Here is an 8,587-nt window from a genome sequence, read left to right as displayed (position 1 = left end):
GTTTCATGCCGGTCCTGTGTCCGCTAAAGGAATCTGCGCCGTCACGTTTCCAATCACCACACTTTGCACAGTCGCTCTCTGTGACTCGGGGAACGTCATAGATTGGGCTTTCACCCCGCGCTGCCCCAAACCCTCTCATTACCCCCCATATACAGGAGCCATTCTCTGCTGCTACGGCAGTTAGAAGCTGAGCCGTGATTGGTTGCTGTTCTTCCACAGGTCATTGATATGAGCTCTTAGCTGTGATTGGTTACTACAGGCAATGAGTATAATACAGCAACATGTGTGAGGTAAGATGGATAGAGGCAGAGATACAGACAGAGTGTGAGTGACCGAGAGACAGACAGGGAGAGTGAGTGACCGAGAGACAGACAGGGAGAGTGAGTGACCGAGAGACAGACAGGGAGAGTGAGTGACCGAGAGACAGACAGGGAGAGTGAGTGACCGAGAGACAGACAGGGAGAGTGAGTGACCGAGAGACAGACAGGGAGAGTGAGTGACCGAGAGACAGACAGGGAGAGTGAGTGACCGAGAGACAGACAGGGAGAGTGAGTGACCGAGAGACAGACAGGGAGAGTGAGTGACCGAGAGACAGACAGGGAGAGTGAGTGACCGAGAGACAGACAGGGAGAGTGAGTGACCGAGAGACAGACAGGGAGAGTGAGTGACCGAGAGACAGACAGGGAGAGTGAGTGACCGAGAGACAGACAGGGAGAGTGAGTGACCGAGAGACAGACAGGGAGAGTGAGTGACCGAGAGACAGACAGGGAGAGTGAGTGACCGAGAGACAGACAGGGAGTGTGAGTGACCGAGAGACAGACAGGGAGTGTGAGTGACCGAGAGACAGACAGGGAGTGTGAGTGACCGAGAGACAGACAGGGAGTGTGAGTGACCGAGAGACAGACAGGGAGTGTGAGTGACCGAGAGACAGACAGGGAGTGTGAGTGACCGAGAGACAGACAGGGAGTGTGAGTGACCGAGAGACAGACAGGGAGTGTGAGAGACAGGCAGGGATAGTAAATGAGTGACAGAGAGACGGACCGGGAGTGTGAGTGAGTGACAGGGAGACGGACCGGGAGTGTGAGTGAGTGACAGGGAGACGGACCGGGAGTGTGAGTGAGTGACAGGGAGACGGACCGGGAGTGTGAGTGAGTGACAGGGAGACGGACCGGGAGTGTGAGTGAGTGACAGGGAGACGGACCGGGAGTGTGAGTGAGTGACAGGGAGACGGACCGGGAGTGTGAGTGAGTGACAGGGAGACGGACCGGGAGTGTGAGTGAGTGACAGGGAGACGGACCGGGAGTGTGAGTGAGTGACAGGGAGACGGACCGGGAGTGTGAGTGCTGATCAGGGGATACAGTGCTGTCTTGAAGGGTACACTGGGGGTCCATTGCTGGTGTGGGAATGCTCCGGGGGTACAGTGGCGTTCTGGGGATGCACAGGTGATGGTCAGGGGGTACATTGCTGGTCTGGGGATGCTCAGGTGATGGTCAGGGGGTACAGTGCTGGTCTGGGGATGCTCAGGTGATGGTCAGAGGGTACAGTGGTGTTCTGGGGATGCTCAGGTGGTGGTCTGGGGGTACAGTGGTGTTCTGGGGGTGCTCAGGTGATGGTCAGGGGGTACATTGCTGGTCTGGGGATGCTCAGGTGATGGTCAGGGGGTACATTGCTGGTCTGGGGGTGCTCAGGTGACGGTCAGGGGGTACAGTGCTGGTCTGGGGGTGCTCAGGTGACGGTCAGGGGGTACAGTGCTGGTCTGGGGGTGCTCAGGTGACGGTCAGGGGGTACAGTGCTGGTCTGGGGATGCTCAGGTGACGGTCAGGTGGTACATTGCTGGTCTGGGGATGCTCAGGTGACGGTCAGGGGGTACAGTGGTGGTCTGGGGATGCTCAGGTGATGGTCAGGTGGTACAGTGCTGGTCTGGGGATGCTCAGGTGATGGTCAGGGGGTACATTGCTGGTCTGGGGATGCTCAGGTGATGGTCAGGGGGTACAGTGCTGGTCTGGGGTGCTCAGGTGATGGTCAGGGGGTACAGTGGTGTTCTGGGGGTGCTCAGGTGATGGTCAGGGGGTACAGTGCTGTTCTGGGGACGCTCAGGTGATGGTCAGGGGGTACAGTGGTGTTCTGGGGACGCTCAGGTGATGGTCAGGGGGTACAGTGGTGTTCTGGGGACGCTCAGGTGATGGTCAGGGGGTACAGTGGTCTGGGGACGCTCAGGTGATGGTCAGGGGGTACAGTGCTGGTCTGGGGACGCTCAGGTGATGGTCAGGGGGTACAGTGCTGGTCTGGGGACGCTCAGGTGATGGTCAGGGGGTACAGTGCTGGTCTGGGGGGCTCAGGTGATGGTCAGGGGGTACAGTGCTGGTCTGGGGGGCTCAGGTGATGGTCAGGGGGTACAGCGGTGTTCTGGGGGTGCTCAGGTGATGGTCAGGGGGTACAGCGCTGGTCTGGGGAGGCTCAGGTGATGGTCAGGGGGTACAGCGCTGGTCTGGGGAGGCTCAGGTGATGGTCAGGGGGTACAGCGCTGGTCTGGGGAGGCTCAGGTGATGGTCAGGGGGTACAGTGGTGTTCTGGGGATGCTCAGGTGGTGGTCTGGGGGTACAGTGTTGTTCTAGGGGTCCATTGCTGGTCTGGGGATGCTCGGGGGTACAGTGCTGGTCTGGAGATGCTCAGGTGATGGTCAGGGGGTACAGTGGTGGTCTGGGGATGCTCAGGTGATGGTCAGGGGGTACAGTGATGGTCACGGGGTACAGTGCTGGTCTGGAGATGCTCAGGTGGTGGTCTGGGGGTACAGTGGTGTTCTGGGGGTGCTCAGGTGATGGTCAGGGGGTACATTGCTGGTCTGGGGGTGCTCAGGTGATGGTCAGGGGACGCTCAGGTGATGGTCAGGGGGTACAGTGGTGTTCTGGGGGTGCTCAGGTTATGGTCAGGTTATGGTCAGGGGGTACATTGCTGGTCTGGGGATGCTCAGGTGATGGTCAGGGGGTACAGTGCTGGTCAGAGGGGTACAGTGCTGGTCTGGAGATGCTCAGGTGATGGTCAGGGGGTACAGTGCTGGTCTGGGGATGCTCAGGTGATGGTCAGGGGGTACAGTGCTGGTCTGGGGATGCTCAGGTGATGGTCAGGGGGTACAGTGGTGGTCTGGGGATGCTCAGGTGACGGTCAGGGGGTACATTGCTGGTCTGGGGATGCTCAGGTGACGGTCAGGGGGTACAGTGGTGGTCTGGGGATGCTCAGGTGATGGTCAGGTGGTACAGTGCTGGTCTGGGGATGCTCAGGTGATGGTCAGAGGGTACATTGCTGGTCTGGGGATGCTCAGGTGATGGTCAGGTGGTACATTGCTGGTCTGGGGATGCTCAGGTGATGGTCAGGGGGTACAGTGGTGGTCTGGGGATGCTCAGGTGATGGTCAGGTGGTACAGTGCTGGTCTGGGGATGCTCAGGTGATGGTCAGGGGGTACAGTGCTGGTCTGGGGTGCTCAGGTGATGGTCAGGGGGTACAGTGGTGTTCTGGGGGTGCTCAGGTGATGGTCAGGGGGTACAGTGCTGGTCTGGGGATGCTCAGGTGATGGTCAGGGGGTACAGTGGTGTTCTGGGGACGCTCAGGTGATGGTCAGGGGGTACAGTGGTGTTCTGGGGACGCTCAGGTGATGGTCAGGGGGTACAGTGCTGGTCTGGGGACGCTCAGGTGATGGTCAGGGGGTACAGTGCTGGTCTGGGGACGCTCAGGTGATGGTCAGGGGGTACAGTGCTGGTCTGGGGGGCTCAGGTGATGGTCAGGGGGTACAGTGCTGGTCTGGGGTGCTCAGGTGATGGTCAGGGGGTACAGCGGTGTTCTGGGGGTGCTCAGGTGATGGTCAGGGGGTACAGCGCTGGTCTGGGGAGGCTCAGGTGATGGTCAGGGGGTACAGTGGTGGTCTGGGGATGCTCAGGTGATGGTCAGGGGGTACAGTGATGGTCACGGGGTACAGTGCTGGTCTGGAGATGCTCAGGTGGTGGTCTGGGGGTACAGTGGTGTTCTGGGGGTGCTCAGGTGGTGGTCTGGGGGTACAATGGTGTTCTGGGGGTGCTCAGGTGATGGTCAGGGGGTACATTGCTGGTCTGGGGGTGCTCAGGTGATGGTCAGGGGGTACAGTGCTGGTCTGGGGACGCTCAGGTGATGGTCAGGGGGTACAGTGGTGTTCTGGGGGTGCTCAGGTTATGGTCAGGGGGTACATTGCTGGTCTGGGGATGCTCAGGTGATGGTCAGGGGGTACAGTGCTGGTCAGAGGGGTACAGTGCTGGTCTGGGGATGCTCAGGTGATGGTCAGGGGGTACAGTGCTGGTCTGGGGATGCTCAGGTGGTGGTCAGGGGGTACAGTGCTGGTCTGGGGATGCTCAGGTGGTGGTCTGGGGGTACAGTGGTGTTCTGGGGGTGCTCAGGTGATGGTCAGGGGGTACATTGCTGGTCTGGGGGTGCTCAGGTGGTGGTCAGGGGGTACAGTGCTGGTCTGGGGACGCTCAGGTGATGGTCAGGGGGTACAGTGGTGTTCTGGGGGTGCTCAGGTTATGGTCAGGGGGTACAGTGCTGGTCTGGGGATGCTCAGGTGATGGTCAGGGGGTACATTGCTGGTCTGGGGATGCTCAGGTGGTGGTCTGGGGGTACAGTGGTGTTCTGGGGGTGCTCAGGTGATGGTCAGGGGGTACATTGCTGGTCTGGGGGTGCTCAGGTGATGGTCAGGGGGTACAGTGCTGGTCTGGGGACGCTCGGGTGATGGTCAGGGGGTACAGTGGTGTTCTGGGGGTGCTCAGGTGATGGTCAGGGGGTACAGTGCTGGTCTGGGGACGCTCAGGTGATGGTCAGGGGGTACAGTGGTGTTCTGGGGGTGCTCAGGTGATGGTCAGGGGGTACAGTGCTGGTCTGGGGGTGCTCGGGTGATGGTCAGGGGGTACAGTGCTGGTCTGGGGATGCTCAGGTGATGGTCTGGGGGTCCATTGCTTGTCTGGGGATGCTCAGGTGATGGTCAGGGGGTACAGTGGTGGTCTGGGGATGCTCAGGTGATGGTCAGGGGGTACAGTGCTGGTCTGGGGATGCTCAGGTGATGGTCAGGGGGTACAGTGCTGGTCTGGGGATGCTCAGGTGATGGTCAGGGGGTACAGTGCTGGTCTGGGGATGCTCAGGTGATGGTCAGGGGGTACAGTGCTGGTCTGGGGATGCTCAGGTGATGGTCAGGGGGTACATTGCTGGTCTGGGGATGGTCAGGTGATGGTCAGGGGGTACATTGCTGGTCTGGGGATGGTCAGGTGATGGTCAGGGGGTACAGTGCTGGTCTGGGGATGCTCAGGTGATGGTCTGGGGGTACAGTGCTGGTCTGGGGATGCTCAGGTGATGGTCAGGGGGTACAGTGCTGGTCTGGGGATGCTCAGGTGATGGTCAGGGGGTACAGTGCTGGTCTGGAGATGCTCAGGTGACGGTCAGGGGGTACAGTGCTGGTCTGGGGATGCTCAGGTGACGGTCAGGGGGTACAGTGGTGTTCTGAGGATGCTCAGGTGATGGTCAGGGGGTACAGTGCTGGTCTGGGGATGCACAGGTGATGGTCAGGGGGTACATTGCTGGTCTGGGGATGCTCAGGTGATGGTCAGGGGGTACAGTGCTGGTCTGGGGATGCTCAGGTGATGGTCAGTGGGGTACAGTGCTGGTCTGGGGATGCTCAGGTGATGGTCAGGGGGTACAGTGCTGGTCTGGGGATGCTCAGGTGATGGTCAGGGGGTACAGTGCTGGTCTGGGGATGCTCAGGTGATGGTTAGGGGGTACAGTGGTGTTCTGGGGATGCTCAGGTGATGGTCAGGGGGTACAGTGCTGGTCAGAGAGTACAGTGCTGGTCTGGGGATGGTCAGGTGATGGTCAGGGGGTACATTGCTGGTCTGGGGATGCTCAGGTGATGGTCAGGGGGTACAGTGCTGGTCTGGGGATGCTCAGGTGATGGTCAGGGGGTACAGTGCTGGTCTGGGGATGCTCAGGTGATGGTCAGGGGGTACAGTGCTGGTCTGGGGATGCTCAGGTGATGGTCTGGGGGTACAGTGCTGGTCTGGGGATGCTCAGGTGATGGTCAGGGGGTACAGTGCTGGTCTGGGGATGCTCAGGTGATGGTCAGGGGGTACAGTGCTGGTCTGGGGATGCTCAGGTGATGGTCAGGGGGTACAGTGCTGGTCTGGGGATGCTCAGGTGATGGTCAGGGGGTACAGTGCTGGTCTGGGGATGCTCAGGTGATGGTCTGGGGGTACAGTGCTGGTCTGGGGATGCTCAGGTGATGGTCAGGGGGTACAGTGCTGGTCTGGGGATGCTCAGGTGATGGTCAGGGGGTACAGTGCTGGTCTGGGGATGCTCAGGTGATGGTCAGGGGGTACAGTGCTGGTCTGGGGATGCTCAGGTGATGGTCAGGGGGTACAGTGCTGGTCTGGGGATGGTCAGGTGATGGTCAGGGGGTACAGTGCTGGTCTGGGGATGGTCAGGTGATGGTCAGGGGGTACAGTGCTGGTCTGGGGAGGCTCAGGTGATGGTCAGGGGGTACATTGCTGGTCTGGGGGTGCTCAGGTGATGGTCAGGGGGTACATTGCTGGTCTGGAGATGCTCAGGTGATGGTCAGGGGTACAGTGCTGGTCTGGGGGTGCTCAGGTGATGGTCAGGGGGTACAGTGCTGGTCTGGGGATGCTCAGGTGATGGTCAGGGGGTACAGTGCTGGTCTGGGGATGCTCAGGTGATGGTCAGGGGGTACAGTGCTGGTCTGGGGATGCTCAGGTGATGGTCAGGGGGTACAGTGCTGGTCTGGGGATGGTCAGGTGATGGTCAGGGGGTACAGTGCTGGTCTGGGGATGGTCAGGTGATGGTCAGGGGGTACAGTGCTGGTCTGGGGAGGCTCAGGTGATGGTCAGGGGGTACATTGCTGGTCTGGGGGTGCTCAGGTGATGGTCAGGGGGTACATTGCTGGTCTGGAGATGCTCAGGTGATGGTCAGGGGTACAGTGCTGGTCTGGGGGTGCTCAGGTGATGGTCAGGGGGTACAGTGCTGGTCTCGGGATGCTCAGGTGATGGTCAGGGGGTACAGTGCTGGTCTGGGGATGCTCAGGTGATGGTCAGGGGGTACAGTGGTGTTCTGGGGATGCTCAGGTGATGGTCAGGGGGTACAGTGCTGGTCAGAGGGTACAGTGCTGGTCTGGGGGTGCTCAGGTGATGGTCAGGGGGTACATTGCTGGTCTGGAGATGCTCAGGTGATGGTCAGGGGGTACAGTGCTGGTCTGGGGATGGTCAGGTGATGGTCAGGGGGTACAGTGGTGGTCTGGGGAGGCTCAGGTGATGGTCAGGGGGTACAATACTGGTCTGGAGATGCTCAGGTGATGGTCAGGGGGTACAGTGCTGGTCTGGGGGTGCTCAGGTGATGGTCAGGGGGTACAGTGCTGGTCTGGGGATGCTCAGGTGATGGTCAGGGGGTACATTGCTGGTCTGGGGATGCTCAGGTGATGGTCAGGGGGTACAGTGCTGGTCTGGGGATGCTCAGGTGATGGTCAGGGGGTACAGTGCTGGTCTGGGGATGCTCAGGTGATGGTCAGGGGGTACATTGCTGGTCTGGGGATGCTCAGGTGATGGTCAGGGGGTACATTGCTGGTCTGGGGATGGTCAGGTGATGGTCAGGGGGTACAGTGCTGGTCTGGGGAGGCTCAGGTGATGGTCAGGGGGTACAGTGCTGGTCTGGGGATGCTCAGGTGATGGTCAGGGGGTACATTGCTGGTCTGGGGATGGTCAGGTGATGGTCAGGGGGTACAGTGCTGGTCTGGGGATGCTCAGCTGATGGTCAGGGGGTACATTGCTGGTCTGGGGGTGCTCAGGTGATGGTCAGGGGGTACAGTGCTGGTCTGGGGATGCTCAGGTGATGGTCAGGGGGTACAGTGCTGGTCTGGGGACGCTCAGGTGATGGTCAGGGGGTACAGTGCTGGTCTGGGGACGCTCAGGTGATGGTCAGGGGGTACATTGCTGGTCTGGGGATGCTCAGGTGATGGTCAGGGGGTACATTGCTGGTCTGGGGGTGCTCAGGTGATGGTCAGGGGGTACAGTGCTGGTCTGGGGATGCTCAGGTGATGGTCAGGGGGTACAGTGCTGGTCTGGGGACGCTCAGGTGATGGTCAGGGGGTACAGTGCTGGTCTGGGGACGCTCAGGTGATGGTCAGGGGGTACAGTGCTGGTCTGGGGACGCTCAGGTGATGGTCAGGGGGTACATTGCTGGTCTGGGGATGCTCAGGTGATGGTCAGGGGGTACAGTGCTGGTCTGGGGACGCTCAGGTGATGGTCAGGGGGTACAGTGCTGGTCTGGGGACGCTCAGGTGATGGTCAGGGGGTACATTGCTGGTCTGGGGATGCTCAGGTGATGGTCAGGGGGTACAGTGCTGGTCTGGGGATGCTCAGGTTATGGTCAGGGGGTACAGTGCTGGTCTGGGGATGCTCAGGTGATGGTCAGGGGGTACAGTGCTGGTCTGGGGATGCTCAGGTGATGGTCAGGGGGTACAGTGCTGGTCTGGGGATGCTCAGGTGATGGTCAGGGGGTACAGTGGTGTTCT

The sequence above is a fragment of the Engystomops pustulosus genome, chromosome 8 (genome assembly GCF_040894005.1).
Source record: "Engystomops pustulosus chromosome 8, aEngPut4.maternal, whole genome shotgun sequence".
In the NCBI taxonomy this organism is placed as follows: Eukaryota; Metazoa; Chordata; class Amphibia; order Anura; family Leptodactylidae; genus Engystomops; species Engystomops pustulosus.
The sequence above is the reverse complement of the archived record's forward strand: the minus strand, read 5'-3'. Positions refer to the sequence as shown.